The 19870-nt window shown below is 32.7% G+C and overlaps 1 long non-coding RNA gene across 1 annotated transcript in view; it reads right to left on the reverse strand.

Annotated features, from left to right (window-relative positions):
* Window positions 1–14991, reverse strand: part of LOC309963090 — a 243712-nt gene extending 228721 nt beyond the window's left edge. The window contains exon 1 of the long non-coding RNA XR_014326278.1: window positions 14612–14991. This is a non-coding gene — a long non-coding RNA (uncharacterized lncRNA). The remainder of the gene's footprint in view (window positions 1–14611) is intronic.
* Between the last annotated feature and the right edge of the window lie 4879 nt (window positions 14992–19870).

Below are 19870 nucleotides of genomic sequence, written 5' to 3' on the forward strand. Positions count from 1 at the left end.
ATATTTACAGTAAAATAAAAATATTCTGGTAGAATATTATTTTTATTATCTTCATTGCATATTAAACAATAGTTTGGTTTGGAAACACTTTTCAATTGCATGCGAACACATAGTAATCCTAACAATATTCTTGTAAAGTTGACAAAATTCATCATGATACTACTGATAAAAAGTGTGCAATTAGAAATTATACAGGGGTAGGCTTTACCTAAAAAATGAACATATAAAAGCATAAGACTGGATATTATTTATATTATTCATATTTGGTTATATATCTTAAAATTCAGTTATAGAAATGTTATTATCATCCAGGTGTTTAGAAAGTCAATTATCCAGATTCTTAGCGTACGAAACTCCCTCAAATACACATCCACATCCATACACACACCTAAAGCTTACCTAAAAATACATCAAAACACCTTGTTTTAATATTGGTAAGACTGTTTCATTTCTGTTTTAATCTTATATTAGATATTATGTTCTTTTGTTTTAAATGCAATAGAACATAATTAATGACATTCAACTCTCTGTTAAAATTAGTAGAACATTTTAACAACTGTGCCAGAGAATCTAGCAAAATCTTTCCATTTTCAGACTACCAAGGTTTTGTTTTATTCAGTCTTAAGTCTTGAAATATATAACCATAGAAGAAACATTTCATAGTGAAGGAAAGCAGAATATGCCAGCCCAAAACATGCTATTTTGGCATATTGATCATTTAGAGTTAAAGTTACTTGAAAAACAGTCTGTGCAAGGACGCTCTGACCCTTCTTTGTCTTGCTGAAAGCAGGAAATAAATCTTCCATGTGAAAGGTGCCCTTCCTGTACCAAGAAGGTAAAAGGCACCCTTATCACCAGAGACAGGGAATTTAGGGCTGAGAAGATTATAAACTAACCTTGTCACTTCTTTACTGATTTACTACCCCAAGACCAAACCGCTTTGTCTTGTCACTTCTTCACGTAGGTATTGTTTCTTTTCTAAAAAGTGTAAAACATACATGTGGACACAGGGCGGGAAGGGAAAGGTAGGACAAAATTGGGAGATTAGAATTGACATGTATACACTAGCATGTGTAATATAGATAGCTAGTGGGAACCTACTGTATAGCACAGGGAGCTCAGCTCCATGTTCTGTGATGACCTAGATGGGTGGGATCGGGGAGTGGGAGGGAGGTACAGGAGGGAGGGGATATATGTATACGAATAGCTGATTCACTTCATTGTACAGCAGAAACTAACACAACATTGTAAAGCAACTATACTCCAATTTAAAAAAAAAAAAACTTCCTGCTTTGGATACTTCTTTGAGTCTCATACTTTGGTAGGACTCTAATATGCACAAATTTAAATTTCTTTTTCCTCCTGTTAATGTGGTTTATGTCAATGTAATTATTAGGCCAGCCAAAGAATGTATAAATGTAGAAGGGAAATTTTTTTCATTTCTACAACAGTGACACAAAGGGATTGTTTGTAAAAACTTCTAAGTGCATTACTGATTCGAGTTAGGCTTAAAAACATAGTAATATATTCCATATACCATACACTTGAACCACAACTACAAGAGCAGCTAACCAGGTAGAAAGGTTTTTTCTCACACTACTCTTTCCTTATGTTAGGATTTAATTGGACAGACTGGAAATCCAGTTGTATGTTTCCACTTATCCAAGAATTAATCTTTGAAGTAGTCAAGGTCATTAGCATCAATCCTTTCTTTTTCAATGTTATCATACAATAAAGTCCCTAAAAGCAAAGCACCTGGGCATAGCCATGGGCAGTAGAAGATTGAACCTTTGAGTTTTTATTATTCAACTCATGTGAAGCTTGAAAAGAAGAGAGAGAGAGAGATTCTCAGAGAGAGTGCATGACCGGAAATGTATTCTTCCATTAGTCTGGAAGTCCAAAAGTAATTTTAAAAATCTCCTAGTCATTGGCAATACATGGTGAACAAATTGACCTGGATTTTGTACTCCTGAACTTTATGGTGTAACTATTATTTGCCGAAGTGCTTATAAATTTGTAAGTGTGCAAAGTGCTCCCAAGTTCAAAGTGCAATAAGAACAAATCACTGTGAAACATAGCTTAGACTCCCGAGTTGTGAAAGGTTTCTCTTAGGAAACACTTTTAGAGATGAAATATGGAGACTAAGAGGTAAAAACTGACTCATATTCAATCATGTATATTTATCTTACAGTAAAGTCAATGAGGCAAATGAAATTTTTACATTTGTTCAGCAGGGACACACTAAATGAATGCAGTCTAGTTTCTTTACACTTTTTAAGGAACTGTGCACAATAACACGCCAGCCATTCAAGAAATTATTAAAAATATTTCACCAATAACAAATTAACAGTAAAGTGAAGGTTATTACTCTGCTTGTTAGCAACTAAAATCATAGTCAACCTTGCCATTAACATTTGGGAAAATAAAACAAAAAGAAAAATGCAGTATAAGCACATTAGCTTATTTTTCAGATAGAGAGGCAAAATTATAGCATTCCTAATAATTAATCATTATTACTTTACTCTGTTAAAAGCTATCTAAAAATTAGGTAGAAATGATTACATTAGATTCGATTAGAGAGAAATGATTACATTAAAGTAAAAAGTAAAACAAGATGATTCCTGTAGTGCTCTAAAAGTTTTTACCTATTTTATTAGAGGAAAAATATAAATATTAATTGGGAATATGATATTTATAATAGTAAAGATGACAGGTAATATTTATGAAAACCGATTGAGAAAAAGTGGTTATTCTAATAAAGACATATAATAAGCTTGCTGAGTGATCGATTAATATGCACAATTAGCAATTAAAAATAGGAAATATCTGAAAATAAATAAAACATATAGAAAACACACAAATACTATGTGGAGTATAAACCTAGTAGGATTTGAACTTTTTGTTAACTTGATAAAAATATTTTAAATGTCATTTGTCATATTAAACCACTGAGTTTTTCCAAGAAACATTGAAAAGAGAAAGATGTAAGTGAATTCAGTTAAGAAGCTAAATAAATTAAAAAGCCATGGCAACTAAAATAATTTTTTCTCTAAGTTATAGTTAAAAACTTAATTAGAAAAAGTTACTTAATAAGAAACATTTAAAAAACAAGGATCTAAGCTTCTGGAACCTCTAATAGCTTGAAAAACATCAACTTAAATGAAAAGTAAAGAGTAGAATGAAATCATAAGGCTAATCCATATAAAATGTTTGAAAATGAAGAAACAGCAGGAAAGACAATTAAAAGAAAATGGAGTTGTAGAATCAACAGACCTAAAAGTATGATAAGCAAATATTATATAATATTTTATGTCAGAAAATCTGACAACTTATATGCATTAGACATTCTTAGAAGGCAATGTCACTCAAATTTATATGAGAAGAAAGAGAAAATCTGAAATGCACCATATTCCCTGAAAACTTCAATTCATACTTAAAAACCTTGTCAGAAAGAATACTCCAGTTCCAGTGACTTCACTGGTAAAGTCTGTTATTTATGAAGGAATACCAATAGTATGCATTCTTTCAGAATATTAAAGGGAAAGGGATATTTCTAGCTCATGAAGCACCATTACCCTGATACCAAAATCTAACAGACATTACCAAAACCCACAGACCTTTATCCTTCAGGATGTAAATATAAAAAGCTTTAACAAAATATAAACTGCTTGACCTCAGCAATATAAAAACGATAATGCATCATAATCAAGTTGATTTTTTTGTTCAGGAATGCAAGTGTGTTTTAACAATTTCAATTAATCATGTAATTTATCATATATATATATTTTATTTTTTTAATTTATCATATTAAAAGAATAGATGAGCAAAGTCTTATAACCATCTCACAAAATATGAGAAAAGTAGTTCCTAGAATTTATCACTAATCTGTGATGAAGAAAAATAAATTTTCTTCATGAGAATATAAACTGGTACAGTCCCTATGGAAAACAGTATGGAGATTCCTCACAAAATTAAAGATAGAACTACCATATGGTCTGACAATTCCACTTCTGGGTATTTATCCAAAGAAAACAAAAATACTAACTTGAAAAAATATACGCTCCTCCATACTCCTTGCAGCATTATTTCAACAGCCAACATAAGAAGCAACCTAAGTGCCCATCAGTGGATGAATGGAAAAAGATAATGTGGTATCTTTATTGATGGAATATTATACAGCCATAAAAAGGAAGGAACTCTTGCCATTTGTGACAAACATGGATAGACCTTGAAGGCATTACGCTAAGTGACATAAGTCAGACAGAGAAGTCAAATACTGTATGATCTCACTTATATGTGGATTCTTTTTTTTAAATTGAAGTATAGTTGATTTATAATGTTGTGGTTAGTTTCAGGTGTATAGCAGTGATTCAGTAACATATATATATATATATATATATATATAGTCTTTTTCAGATTCTTTTTCAGATTCTGTTCCTTTATTGGTTATTCTAAATATTGAGAAGTGTTCCCTGTGCTATACAGTGGGTAGGTCCTTGTTGGTAGTAGTGTGTATATGTTTAATTTATCTTAATTTATCCCACCCTCCACTTTCCCCTTTGGTAAACATAAATTTTGTTTTCTATGTCTGTGGGTCTATTTCTGTTCTTTATATAAGTTCATTTGTATTATTTTTTTTTAGATTCCACATATAAGTGATATCATATGATATTTGTTTTTCTCTGTCTTGCTTACTTCACTTATATGATAATCTCTAAGTCCATCCATGTTGCTGCAAATGGCATCATTTCATTATTTTTTATGGGTTAGAAATATTCCATTGTGTGTGTGTGTGTGTGTATATATATATATACATACCACATCCTTATCTATTCATCTGTTGATGGACTTTTAGGTTGCTTCCATGTCTTGGCTATTACATATAGTGCTGCTATGAACTTGCAGGTATTGTTTTAAATTATAGTTTTCTCTAGATATATGACCAGGATTGCAGGATCATATGGTAGCTCTATTTGTAGTTTTTTAAGGAACCTCCATACTGTTCTCCATAGTGGCTGCACCAATTTATATTCCCACCAACAGTGTAGGAGGGTTCCTTTTTCTCCACACTATCCAGCATTTATTATTTGTAGACTTTTTAACAATACCATTCTGAACGATGTGAGGTGATACCTCATTGTAGTTTGGTTTTCATTTCTCTAATAATTAGTGATGTTGAGAATTTTTTTCATGTGCCTTTTGGCCATCTGTATGTTTTCTTTGGAGAAGGGTCTCTTTAGATCTTCTGACCATTCTTTGATTGGATTGTTTGTTTTTTTGATGTTGAGCTGTATGAGCTGTTTGTATGTTTTGGAAATTAATTTCTTGTAGGTGACATGTTTGGCAAATATCTTCTTCCATTCTGTAGGCTATTTTTTGGTTTTGTTTATGGTTTCCTTTGCTGTGAAAAAGCTTTTAATTAGGTCCCATTTGTTTGTTTTTGTTTTTATTTCCATTACTCTAGGAGGTGACCCCAAAAAGATACTGCTGTGGTTTATGTCAAAGAATGTTCTGTGTGTATTTTCCTCTGGGAGTTTTATAGTATCCAGTCTTACATTTAGGTCTTTAATCCATTTTTAGTTTATTTTTGTGCATGGTATTAGAGAATGTTCTAATTTCATTCTTTTACATGTCATTGTCCAGTTTTCCCAGAACCACTTATTAAAGAGACTGTCTTTTCTCCATTGTATATTGTTGCCTCCTTTTTCATAGATTAATTGACCATAGATTTGTGGGTTTATTTCTGGTCATTTTATCCTGTTCCCTTGATCTATATATATGTTTCTGTGCTAGTACCATACTGTTTTGATACTGTAGCTTTGTAGTATAGGCTGAAGTCAGTGAGCTTCATTTCTCCAGGAATCTTAAAAAACAAAAACAGAAACAAAACAAGCTCAGAGATACAGAGAACAGATTGGCGGTTGGCAGAGGCAGGGGATAGGGGGTGGGTTAATGGGGTCAAAAAGTACAAACTTCTAGTTATAAAACAAATAATTCATGGGGAGGTAATGTATAGCATGGTGACTGTAGTTAATAATACTATATAGCATATTTGAAAGCTGCTGCTAAGAGAGTAAAATTAAAGGTTCTTATCACAAGAAAAAATTTGTAAGTATGTATGGTAACAGATGTTTACTAGGCTTATTGTGGTAATCATTTTGCAATATATACAAATATCATATCAAATTATTATTTTGTACACCTGAAAGTAATATAATGGTATATGTCAATTATACCTCAATAAAAAAAATCCGAATTCCTTAGCATGACCCACAATGACCAATATGATCAGGCTCTGAAGACTTCTACAGACTCATCTCCTGCCAAATCCACTATGCTTCAGTCCCTCTGGCCTTCTTTCTGTCTATTGTATTTATAGTACAAACCTTCCTTCCCAGGACATTTGCGTTTACAGTTCCCTGGCATGGTCAAAAAAAAAAGGGGGGGGGGGAATTTTCATAACCTGGTGAAGAGCACTTAGGGAAACTTCTAAGATTGCAACCAAAAAGTGTTCCCTCTCAAGTCTTTTATCAATGTTGTGCTGAAGGTTTTTGTAATCAATTTCAATTAATTGAGATGAAGAAATAAATGGTATAAAAAGTAAGAAGGAAAATTCTGTTTATTCACAGATGATCTTTTATTTATTTTTCTTCAAGTTACATTGGGAATCTTTAAAAATGATAGCTACTTGTCTTTATTTTTTAAACCACTTATTGTGATGTGATTAAAATACAAAAAGTTGTGCCTATTTAATGTATACAACTTGGTGAGTTTAGCAATAAGTATACACAAGTGACACCATCTCTATAATCTATGTCATAAACGTATCTATCACTTCTAAAAGTTTTTCATCCTCTTTCTTATCATTATGTGTGTATGATAAGAACACTTAAACATAAGGTCTTCCCTCGTAACAAACTTAAGTATACAATACAGTATTGTTAACTGTAGACTCTGTGCTGTGCAGTAGATCTCTAGGGCTTATGCATTTTGTGTAACTGAAGTTTTGTACCCATTGACTAATAACTCACTGTTTGGCCTCCCTCCAGGGCAAGCAACAATCACTGTAGTCTCTTCTTCTATGAGTTTGACTATTTTAGATTCCTCATATAGTTGATATACTATAATATTTGATTTTCTGTGTTTGTCTTATTTCACTTAGCATGTCTTCCAAGTCCATCCATATTGTTGCAAATGGTAGTTCCTTTTTTAAATGCTGAATAATATTCAATTGTATGTATATAAAACATTTATTTATTCATCCATCAGTTGATTGACATGTAGGTTGCTTCCACCTCTTGACTATTGTCAATCAAGTCACAATGAACATGAGTATGCAGATATCTCTTTGTGACACTTTATTCAATTTATTTTGCATATATATTCAGAAGTGAGATTGCTAGAACAGACATGATCTTTTAAATAAAAAATCCAAGAGAATCTTCAATAAGGTACTACTAGAATTAGTAAGTTTAGCAAGCTCACATACAGAAAAATCAATTTCATTTGTATGCACTAGCAATAAACAGAAAATAAAATTAAAATACCATTTATAATAACATAACAATATTTAATATTAAACTTAAAATATATGCATGGACTATATTCTAAAAACTATGGGGATATTGCTGAAAAAATTAAAGAAGATTTTAATAGAAGGAAAGAGTTATAATTTTCATAGACTGGAAGTTTCAATATTTTTAGGATGTTAATTCTCCCCAAATTGAAAAACTGACAAACTGAACCAACAAAATCCAAGTAGAACAGGACTTTTTTGAAAAAATGTATATGAGAATGCAAAGGACCCAAAAAAACCCTCACTAAAACAGTGTGAAAGAATGGTAATGCCATTCTTTATCCTATCTCAAGGGGAGTTAGATATTCTCATTCTTTCATTAAGTACTAACTTTTATTAAGCAGTTATGTTTTGGGCACAGGAAATACATCATAAGAAAAATAAATGGATGAATGAATGAATGGTAAATTGTCTTACATCAAGGGGTTTACAGTCTTGTGAAGGGGATATATGTTACTGAAAAATCACATAATAATTATAAAATTACATCTGTAATATGTGCTTTTATAACATCATCATGTGCTATGCTATAATAACCCTATATAGAGAGAAATTGAAAATATTATCTTTTAACAGGTAAACATTCCTGTACGAATGTTGATTGGACTAAGATTTAAGAGAAAATGTGTATAACATGGACTAAAGTTGTCAAAGTGTGATGTAATTGAAAGGGCCTTTTATTAGGGCAGAGAGTGAAAGTTACTTGATATAAGATTGGGCCAAAAGTTGTGTAGATTAATTAATAATTTAAATAATTTATATTGCTCAGTCTTTATCTTTTAAATTCAATAATCATACTTATGGTTTAGATATAAAATATAAGTATAGAAATAGTCTCTATAGAAAAACAGACAAAATAAATATCAATTGTTTTTATTTTCTTAACATCTTTATTGGAGTATAATTGCTTTACAATGGTGTGTTAGTTTCTGCTTTATAACAAAGTGAATCAGCTATACATATAAATATATCCCCATATCTCTTCCCTTTTGCATCTTCCTCCCTCCCACCCTCCCTATCCCACCCCTCTAGGTGGTCACAAAGCACCGAGCTGATCTCCCTGTGCTATGTGGCTGCTTCCCACTAGCTATTGGTTTTACATTTGGTAGTGTATATATTTCCACACCACTCTCTTTGTCCCAGCTTACCCTTCCCCCTCCCTGTGTCCTCAAGTCCATTCTCTAGTTATTGTGTTTAAAATGATCATTTAATTATACTTTTAAATGTCTGGTTTACTCAAAATTATTTTTCAGAAAATTTTAGTGATAATTAACATAAATATGTATGCATGTGTATATTATGTTATATTTATAATAATTATATTTCACATGTAATTATCATTTTAATAAATCATATTTTATTATGAAATAATCTTATTATAGAAATATAAAATATTATGATCTTATTATAATTTTATGTTAATATAAAATATATACCTGGAATTAAACTAATCATAAATATTCATAACTGAATTTTAATAAATTAATATTACATCATTTAGAGACTCACATCTTATTTTATAAAGAACCTGATTCTGATAAAGAAGAATTTATGTTTTCAAAAGGAATGTGACACAAAGGAAGTTATGACTATCATGGAAAACAGTATTCTAATAATGACAAATGTTATAAAAGACATTGAAAAATCAGGATGTCAAAAAAAAGACTAAATACAGCTAGAAGCTATATTAGGCATTTAATTCTTTTAAATTAAAAGAACAAAAGTGTCAAAATAGATTGATTTGATAGTTCTCATTCACTGAAATCATTTCATGAATCCAATAACATGATAGTAACATAGACAGGAAAATATCACAATTGCCATAGGAAATGAGGCAGCTAAATATTCTTATCTTTGTAGGACCCTTGGGGTAGAAAACCATCAGAGGCAACTGAAAATGCAATGTCAACAAGCTGCAATATATCCACAGGGAATCTGAGGCAACAGAGAAAAAAATGAATAGGCAATAGCAGATGTTTTCCCCTAGGGACAATTATAGAGCAATAATTAAAAATCAAGACAGTATCTAAAAAAGAGCATAATAATACTAACAGAAGGAAGAAATTAAGAGAATGATGAAATCATTTTATAGCAATTACACCACTGTTTGCTACAAGTTGATTATCCTAATCAAAAAACAGACACACAAACAAATAAATGAAAAAATACTTGAGCAGTCCAGCAACATTGCTTCTATAGAGCATAGCCATGATTTATTTCACCAGTGATTTTAGGGTCAAACAATAATTTACACAAAGCAACTTTTTATAGTTAGAGAATTTATATATTTCTCTTTATCCAATTAATCCTGTTGAGGATATGGAACAAAATAATCCAATTTAGTTTCTAGTCTTCCCTATGCCATTAACCTGCATTGCTCCTGGGTATAGTCTCTGATATTCTTTGAGATTCATTTTTTTAAAACGATGGAATAAATTTGACACAAAAGGATCTACAACTGCCTTTGTCTAATCTAACATTCCATGATAAATCTTGTTTGATTTTCCATGATATATCTTGTTTGATATATCTTGTTTGATATTCACTAAAAGGTCTTATAATACAGATATTTCCAAGGCAGGCAAATTATTCTTGGAAAACCAAATAAATTTTTACAAACACTACATCTGATTTTATTGCTGTTTATCATAATGACAGAAACCTGAAGATATCTGGCAATTTAACCATTATAATTTAGTTAAATCTATTTTTTAAAACATCGACCTTTAGAGTCTGTTACGTAATTAAGTCAAATTAGAAATATTTATATTCTGCTTCTGTTATTAAATATTATTTACTTTGACAAAGTCAAAATTCAATAGTATTTTAAATATATGAACTAATTTAGAAGATAATAATCAGTTATCTTATTATCACTTTAGTTATAATGCTCATCACTTTGTGTAGAGTAGGAAGTTTTTGAGGATAGACTTTAAACTTTTCTTGTAGCATAGTATATAAACACTTGGTCCAAGAAAGAAGGAAAGAGGGAAGGAAGGAAGGGAGGAAAGTGTTACTGGCTGGAGCTGGAACCATACTGAGGTTGTGCAGCTCATTGCTCAAAAGTCAGTGTTCCAGAGAAAAGGGGTGGTGGAGAAAGAAAGATACTTTATTCAAGAAGCTGGGAACCTGGGAATATGACAGACTAGTGTCCCCAAAACCACCTCTGAGTTACCAGTTAGAGGACAAGAGTATTCAAAGGAAAGTTTCAGAGGTATACAGGTGAGGCTACCTGAGGTGCAGCATACTCAGCTCCTATAATCATCTGGAAACTGATTGTGGGGTGATCCGGTCAGCCTCATCTTGATTGAGTAAAGAGAGCAGTAAATCTAAAGCTGCAGGGTTTAAATGTCCTGTTGTTCCTGGAATTTCTCAAGCATGCAATAGGGTATTCTTTAAGCATTTAATCATATTGCAGCTTATTCAGGCCTAGGTCATAGGTTTTTCTCAAAATTGAACTGGGACTTCCAATATGGAGTCACCTTCACTAAGGTAGAAGCTCAGCTTCCTTTACCTAATTCCTGAGCGAGTGTTTCAGAGCCTGGTTTCAAAAAGAAGAAAGAAAAATTGGTTTATTTAATTCAAACACAGATTCAATTTATCTTGTCTAAAAGTAAACTACACGCCCATATTCTCCCTTTGGAAGGAAAACTAATGAAAGTCATAAAATTCATGTGTTTTATATTGAAGATTAGATGGTCACATCTAACTCTTCTGTTTAATCTACTTTAGTAGAATACATACACATCTGCTTTACTTTGACAGAGTCAAGTCTAAAATTTAATAGTATTATGTTTTATTAAAGTAGAGTTGAGGTACATTATTATATGTTGCAGGTGTACAAAATAGTGATTCATAATTTTTAAATGTTACCTTCCATTTTTAGTTATTTTAAAATATTGGCTGTATTCTCTATGTTGTACAGTATATCCTTGTAGCCTATTTTATACATAATAGCTTGTACATCTTAATCCCCTACCTGTAAATTGCCCCTTTCCCCTTCTCTTTCTGCACTGGTTATCACTAGCTTGTTCTCTGCATCTGTGAACCTGCTTGTTGTTTGTTATATTCACTAGTTTGTTGTATTTTTTAGATTCCACATGTAAGTGATATTATACAGCATTTTTCTTTCTCTGATTTATTTCACTAGGATAATATCCTCCAAGTCCATCCGTGTTGTTGCAAATGACACAATTCCAGTGTTTTTTATGGCTGAGTAGTGTTCCATAGTGTGTGTGTGTGTGTGTGTGTGTGTGTGTGTGTGTGTGTGTGTGTATAGTCTTTGTCCACTCATCTACTGGTGGACACTTAGGTTGCTTCCATATCTTGGCAAGGGTAAATAATGCTACTATGAACTTCGGGGTACATGTATGTTTTAGAATTAATGTTTTTAGCTGTTTTGGAGGGGTGTATACCCAGGAATGGAATTGCTGGGCCATATGGTAGTTCTATTTTCAGTCTTTTGAGAAACCTCCATACTGTTTTCCAAGGGCTGCCACACCAATTTACATTCCCATCAGCAGTGGACGTAGGTTTTCTTTCTCCACATCTTCACCAATATTTGCTTTTGTATTCATTTTGATGATAGCTATTCTGACAGGTATAAGCTGCTATCTCATTGTGGTTTTGATTTGCATTTCCTTGATGGTAAGCAGTGTTGAGCATCTTTTCATGTACATGTTGGCTATCTGCAAGTCATCTCTGGAAAAATGTCTGTTCAAGTGTCCTGTCCATTTTATAATCAGGTAGTTTATCTTTTTGATGTTGAGGTTTATGAACTGTTTCTATATTTTGGATATTATCCCCTTATGGGTCATATCATTTGTAAATATTTTATCCCATTCAGTAGGTTGTCTTTTTGTTTTGTTGATTTTCCTTTGCTGTGTAAAAGCTTTTGAGTTTAATTAGGTCACATTTGTATTACTTTTGCTTTTATTTCCATTACTCTAGGAAACAGATCCAAAAAATATTGCTACAATTTATGTCAGAGAGTGTTCTGCGTATGCTTTCCTCTAGAAGTTTTATGGTGTCCTGTCTTACATTTAGGTCTTTAATCAATTTTGAGTTTACTTTTGTATGTGGTTGGAAAGGGTGTTCTAATTTTATTCTTTTACATGTAACTGTCCAGTTTTCCTAGCACCACTTATTGAAGAGACTTGTCTTTTCTGGCATATTCTTGCCTACTTTGTTGTACATTAGTTGACCATAAGCACCTGGGTTTATTTCTGGGCTCTCTAGTCTGTTACATTTATCAATGTGTCTATTTTTGTGCCAGTACCATCTCTTTTGATTACTATACCCTTATAGTACAGTCTGAAGTCAGGGATTATGATTCCTCCAGCTCTGTTCATTTTTCTCAAGATTATTTTGGCTATTTGGGGTCTTTTGTGCATGCAAATTTAAAAGTATTTGTTCTAGTTCTGTGAAAAGTGCCATTGATATTTTGATAGGAATTACACTGAATTTGTAGATTGTCTTGGATAATACAGTCATTTTATCAGTATTGATTCTTCCAATCCAAGAGCATGGTATATCTTTCCATTTGTTTGTGTCATCTTCAGTTTGTTTCATCAGTGTCTTATAGTTTTCCTAGTACAGGTCTTTTACCTCCTTAGGTAGGTTTATTCCTAGGTATTTCATTCTTTATGATGCAGTGATGAATGAGATTGTTTCCTTAATTTCTATTTCTGAGATTTAGTTGTTCGTTTATAGAAATGCAACAGATTTCTTTATATTCATTTTGTATTCTGCTACTTACCGAATTCATTGATAAGCTCTAGTAGTTTTCTGATGACGTCTTTAGCATTTGCTATGTATAGTATCATGTCATCTGGAAACAGTGACAGTTTTACTTCTTCCTTTCCACTTTGATTTTTTTTAATTTCTTTTTCTTCTCCAGTTGCTGTGGCTAGGACTTCCAATACTATGTTGCACAAAAGGGGCAAGAGTGGGCATCCTTGTCTTTTTCCTGTTATCAAAGGAAATGCTTTCAGATTTTTCACCATCAAGAGTGATGTTTGTTGTGGGTTTGTCATAAATGGCCTTTTTATTGTTGAGGTATGTTCCCTCTGTGCCCACTATTTGGAAAGTTTTTATTATAAATGGATGCTGAACTTTTATCAAAAGGTATGTCTGAACCTATTGAGATGATCATATGGCTTTTATTCTTTAATTTGTTAATGTGGTGTATCACATTGATTGATTTTGGGGAAATTGGAAAATTCTTGCATCCCTGGGATAAATCCCACTTGATCATGGTGTATGATCCTTTTAATCTATTGTTGGATTTGGTTTGCTAATATTTGCTGAACATTTTTGCATCTATGTTTATCAGGGATATTGACCAGTAATTTTCTTTTCTTGTGATATCATTGTCTGGTTTTGGTATCAGAGTGATACTGGCCTTGTAGAATGAGATCAACAGTGTTCCTTCCTTTGCAATTTTTTGGGAGTAGTTTGAGAAGGAGAGTCTTAAGTCTTTTCTAAATGTTTAATAGAATTCAACTATGAAGCTATCTGGTTCTGGACTTTTGTTTGTTGGGAGTTTTTTTTTTTTTTTTTTGAATTACTGATCAATTTGATTACTGGTAATTGGTCTGTTCATATGTCCTATTTCTTCCTGGTTCAGTCTTGGGAGAATTACATTTCTAAGAATTTGTCCATTTCTTCTAGGTTGTTCATTTAATTGGGAAGTAGTGTTTCTTTGTAGTCTCTCACGATGCTTTGTATTTCTGTGGTGTCAATTGTGACTTCTCCTTTTTCATTTCTGATTTTATTGATTTGGGCCCTCTTCCTTTTTTTCTTGATGAGTCTGGCTAAAGGTTTATCAATTTTCATTATCTTTTCAAAGGTCCAGCTTTCAGTTTCACTGATCTTTTCTATTTTTTTTTTTTTTAGTCTCTATTTTATTTCTGTTCCAATTTTTATGTTTCTTTTCTTCTACTAACTTTGGGTTTTATTTATTTTTCTTTCTCTAGTTCCTTTAGGTGTAAGGTGAGGTTGTTTACTTGAGACTTTTCTTGTTTCCTGAGGTACGTAGGTATTGCAATAAACGTCCCTCTTAGAACTGCTTTTCCTGCATCCATAGGTTTTAGATCATTGTTCTTTTGTTTTCATTTGTGTCAAGGTATGTTTTTATTTCCTTTTTGATTTCTTCAGTGATCCCTTGGTTGTTTCATAGTATATTGTTTAGCTTGAACATATTTGTGTTTTTGTAGATTTTTTCTTGTAGGTGATTTGCAGTCTCATAGAGTTGTGGTTGGAAAAGATGCTTGATATGATTTCTTTTTCTTAAATTTTATAATACAATAATATGTGTGCTTATCTTTTAATTTAAAATATTTTTATTTTTTAAAATTTTATTGGAGTATAGTTGATTTTTTTTAAACATCTTTATTGGAGTATAATTGCTTTACAATGTTGTGTTAGTTTCTGCTCTCTAACAAAGTGAATCAGCTATATGTAAACATATATCCGCTCCCTCTTGCATCTCCCTCCCACCCTCCCTATCCCACTCCTCTAGGTGGTCACAAAACGCCGAGCTGATCTCCCTGTGCTATGCAGCTGCTTCCCACTAGCTATCTGTTTTACATTTGGTACTGTATATATGCCAATGCTACTCTCTCACTTCATCCCAGCTTACCCTTCCCCCTCCCCGTGTCCTCAAGTCCATTCTCTACATCTGCGTTTTTATTCTTGTCCTACAGCTAGGTTCTTCATGACCTTTTTTTTTTTTTTTAGATTCCATATATATGTGTTAGCATGCGGTATTTGTTTTTCTCTTTCTGACTTACTTCACTCTGTATGACAGACTCTAGGTCCATCCAGCTCACTACAAATAACTCATCTTTGTTTCCTTTTATGCCTGAGTAATATTCCATTGCATATATGTGCCACATCTTCTTTATCCATTCATCTATCGATGGACACTAGTATAGTTGATTTACAATGTTCTTACTTTCAGGTGTACAGCAAAGTGATTCAGTTATACATATACATATATTCATACTTTTTCAGATTTTTTTCTCATATATGTTATCACAGAATACTGAGTAGAGTTCCCTGTGCTATACAGTAGGTCCTTGTTGGTTATGTATCTTGTTTACATTAGTATGTGTATGTTACTTCCAAGCTCCTGACTTATCCCTCCACCCCATGTTTCCCCTTTGGTAACAATAAGTTTGTTTTTTTTAATATTTGTAAGTCTGTTTCTGGTTTGTAAATAAGTTTATTTGTATCATTTTTTAATTTTTATATAATTTTAATGTATTTTTTATTTTTATTTTTGGCTGTGTTGGGTCTTCGTTGCTGTGCATGGGCTTTCTCTAGTTGTGGCAAGTGGGGGCTACTCTTTGTTGCAGCGTGTGGCCTTCTCATTGTGGTGGCTTCTCTTGTGAAGCACAGGCCTTAGGCATGTGGTCTTCAGTAGTTGTGACTCATGGGCTCGAGAGTGCAGGCTCAGTCGTTGTGGTGCATGGGCTTAGTTGCTCCGTGGCATGTGGGATCTTCACAGACCAGGGATCGAACCCATATCCCCTGCATTGGCAGGCGTATTCTTAACCATTGCTCAACCAGGGAAGTCCCACATTTTCATAAAATTAGATTCCACATATGCGTGCTATGATATATTTGTCTTTGTCTGTCTGACTTACCTCACTTAATATGATAATCTCTAGGTCCATCCATGTTGCTGCAAATGGCATTATTTCATTCGTTTATGACTGAGTAATATTCCATTGTATATATGTATCACATCTTCTTTTTGAATTCATTAGTCAATGGACATTCAGGTTGCTTCCATGTCTTGGCTATTGTAAATCATGCTGCAGTGAACACCGGGATGCATGTATTGCTTTGAATTATGGTTTTCTTCTGATATATGCCCAGGAGTAGGGTAGCTGGATCAAATGGTAGCTCTATTTTTAGTTTTTAAGGAGCCTCCATTACTGTTCTCCATAGTGGTTGAACCAATTTACATTCCCACCAACAGTGTAGGAGGGTTTTCTTTTCTCCACACCCTCTCCAGCAATTCTTTTCTGTAGATTTTTTGATGATGGTAACTCTGACCCATGTGAGGTGATACCTCATTGTATTTTTATTTACATTTCACTGATAACTAGTGATCTTGAGCAGCTTTTTATGTACTTTTTGGCCGCCTGTATGTCTTCTTTGGAGAAATGTCTATTTAGATATTCTGCCCATTTTTTGTTTGAGTTTTTTTTTTTTTTTTTGATATAGAGCTGCATGAGCTATTTGTACGTTTTGAAGATTAATCCCTTGTTAGTCGTTTCATTTCCAAACATTTTCTCCTATTCTGTGGGTTTTCGTTTTGTTTATGGTTTCCTTTCCTGTACAGAAGTTTTAAGTGTAATAAGTTCCCATTGTTAATTTTGTTTTAATTTTCATTACTCTAGGAGGTGGATAAGAGAAGATACTGCTATGATTTATGTCAAAGAGTGTTCTGCCTCTGTTTTCCTCTATTAGTTTTATAGTGTCCAGTCTTACATTTAGGCTTTTGATCTCTTTTGAGTTTATTTTTGTGTACGGTGTTAAAGAATGTTCTAATTTCATTCTTTTACATGTAGCTGTCCAGTTTTCCCATCACCACTTATTGAACAGACTGTCTTTTCTCCATTGTATATTCTTGCCTCCTGTGTCATAGATTAATTGACCGTAGGTGTGTAGGTTTATTTCTGGACTTTCTCTCCTGTTGCATTGATCTATGTTTCTGTTTAGAGCAAGTACCATACTGTTTTGATGACTGTAGTTTTGTAGTATAGTCTGACATCAGGGAGCATGATTCCTTCAGCTCCGTTTTTCTTTCCCAGGATTGCTTTGGCTATTCAGGTTCTTTTGTGTTTCTATACACATTTTAAACTTTTTTGTTCTAGTTCTGTGAAAAATGCCATTGGTAAATTGGTAGGGATTGCATTGAGCCTGTAAATTGCTTTGGGTACTATAGTCATATTGACAATATTGACTCTTCCAATCCAAGAACATGGTATATTTTCCATTGGTTTGTGTTATCTTCGAATTCTTTCATCAGTGTCATAGTTTTCAGAGTACAGGTCTTTTGTCTCCTTAGGTAGTTTTATTCCTAGGTATTTTATTCTTTTTTATGCGATAAGTGGTATTCTTTTCTTGATTTCTCTTTTGGATCTTTCATGGTTAGTGTATAGGAATACAAGAGATTTCTGTGCATTAATTTTTTATCCTGAAAGTTTATTGAATTCATTAATGAGCTCTAGTAGTTTTATGGTAGCATCTTTAGGATTTTCTATGTGTAATATTGTGTCATCTGCAAATAGTGGCAGTTTTACTTCTTCGTGGGTTTGTCATATATGGCCTTTGTTATGTTGAGATAAGTTCCCTCTATGCTCACATTCTGGAGAGTTTTTATGTTAGGTTGGTGTTGAATTTTGTCAAAAGCTTTTCCTGCATCTATTGAGATGATCATGTTGTTTTTATTGTTCTGTTTGTTAATGTGCTGTATCACACTGATTGATTTGCAGATATTGAAGGGTACTTGCATCCCTGGGATTAAAACCCACTTGATCATGGTGTTGATCCTTTTATTGTATTGGTGGATTTGGTTTGCTAGTATTTTGTTGAGGATTTTTTCATCTGTGTTCATCAGCGATATTGGCCTGCAATTTTCTTTTTTTGTGGTATCTTTGTGTGGTTTTGGTATCAGAGTGATGGTGGCCTCCTAGAATGCATTTCGGGGTGGTCCTTCCCTTGCAGTTTTTTGGAAAAGCTTCAGAAGGATAGGTGTTAACTCTTCTCTGAATGTTTGATAGAATTCTTCAGTGAAGCTATCTGGTCCTGGACTTCTGTTTGTTGGAAGTTTTTAATCACTGTCTCAATTTCAGTACTTGTGATTGCTCTGTTCATATTTTCTATTTCTTCCTTCTTCAGTTTTGGAAGGTTGTACCTTTCCAAGAATTTGTCCATTTCATTTAGTCCATTTTATTGCATATAGTTGTTTGTAGTTGTCTTTTATGATCCTTTATATTTATATGGTGTCCATTGTAACTTCTTTTTCATTTCTAATTTTATTGATTTGCGCTCTCTCCCTTTTTTTTTCTTGCTGAGTCTGGCTAAAGGTTTATCAAATTTTGTTTATCTTTTCAAAGAACCAGATTTTAGTTTCATTGATCTTTTCTATTGTTTTCTTTGTCTCTATTTCATTTATTTCTGTTCTGTTCTTTATGATTTCTTTCCTTCTACTGACTTTGGCTTTGTTCTTCTTTCTCTAGCTGCTTTAGGTGTAAGGTTAGGTTGTTTATTTGAGATTATTCTTGTTTCCTGAGGTAAGCTTATATCACTATAAACTTCCCTCTTAGAACCACTTTTTCTGTGTCCCATAGATTTTGGATTGTCATGTTTTCATTGTTATTTCATTGTTAGTTTCATTGTTATTTCATTGTTAGAACCATTTTTTCTGTGTCCCATAGGTTTTGGTTTGTAATGTTTTCATTGTTATTTCATTGTTAGTTTCATTGTTATTTCATTGTTAGAACCACTTTTTCTGTGGCACTTAGGTTTTGGATTGTCATGTTTTCATTGTTATTCCATGAAAACATGTTTTCATGTTTCATTGTTATTTTCATTGCTATTTCAGTTTTTTTATTTCTTCTTTGATTTCTTCAATGATCCAGTGGTTGTTTAACAGCATATTATTTAGCCTTCACATTTTCATGCTTTGTGTAGTTTTTTTCTTGTAGTTGGTTTCTAGCCTCAGCATTATTGTTGGAAAAGATGCTTAATGAGATTTCAATTTTTTTTTAAATACACTGAGGCTTATTTGGTGACCCAGTATGTGATATATCCTGATAAATGTTCTATTGAAAAGATTGTGTATTCTGTTGCTTTCAGATGGAGTGCTCTCTCTATATATGTCAATCAAGTCCATCTGGTCTAATGTGTCAAGTCCAGCATTTCCTTATTGATTTCTTGTGTGTTTGATCTGTCCATTGATGTAAATGGTGTGTTAAAGTCCCCTACTGTTATTGTATTACTGTTGATTTCTCCCTTTATGTCTATTAATATTTGCCCTGTGTAATTATGTGCTTCTATGTTGGGTGCATATATATTTGCAATTGTTATATCTTCTTAGATTGACCCCTTGGTCATTATGTAGTGTCCTTCTTTATCTCCTGTAATAGTCTTTATTTTAAAGTCTGTTTTGCCTGATATAAGTATTGTTACTCCAGCTTTTTTTTTAAATTTCCATTTGTGTGGAATACCTGTTTTCCATCCCCTCACTTTCAATCTGTGTGTGTTTTAGATCTG

Source organism: Leucopleurus acutus (genome assembly GCF_964270905.1).
Source record: "Leucopleurus acutus genome assembly, chromosome: 1".
NCBI classification, from domain to species: domain Eukaryota; kingdom Metazoa; phylum Chordata; class Mammalia; order Artiodactyla; family Delphinidae; genus Leucopleurus; species Leucopleurus acutus.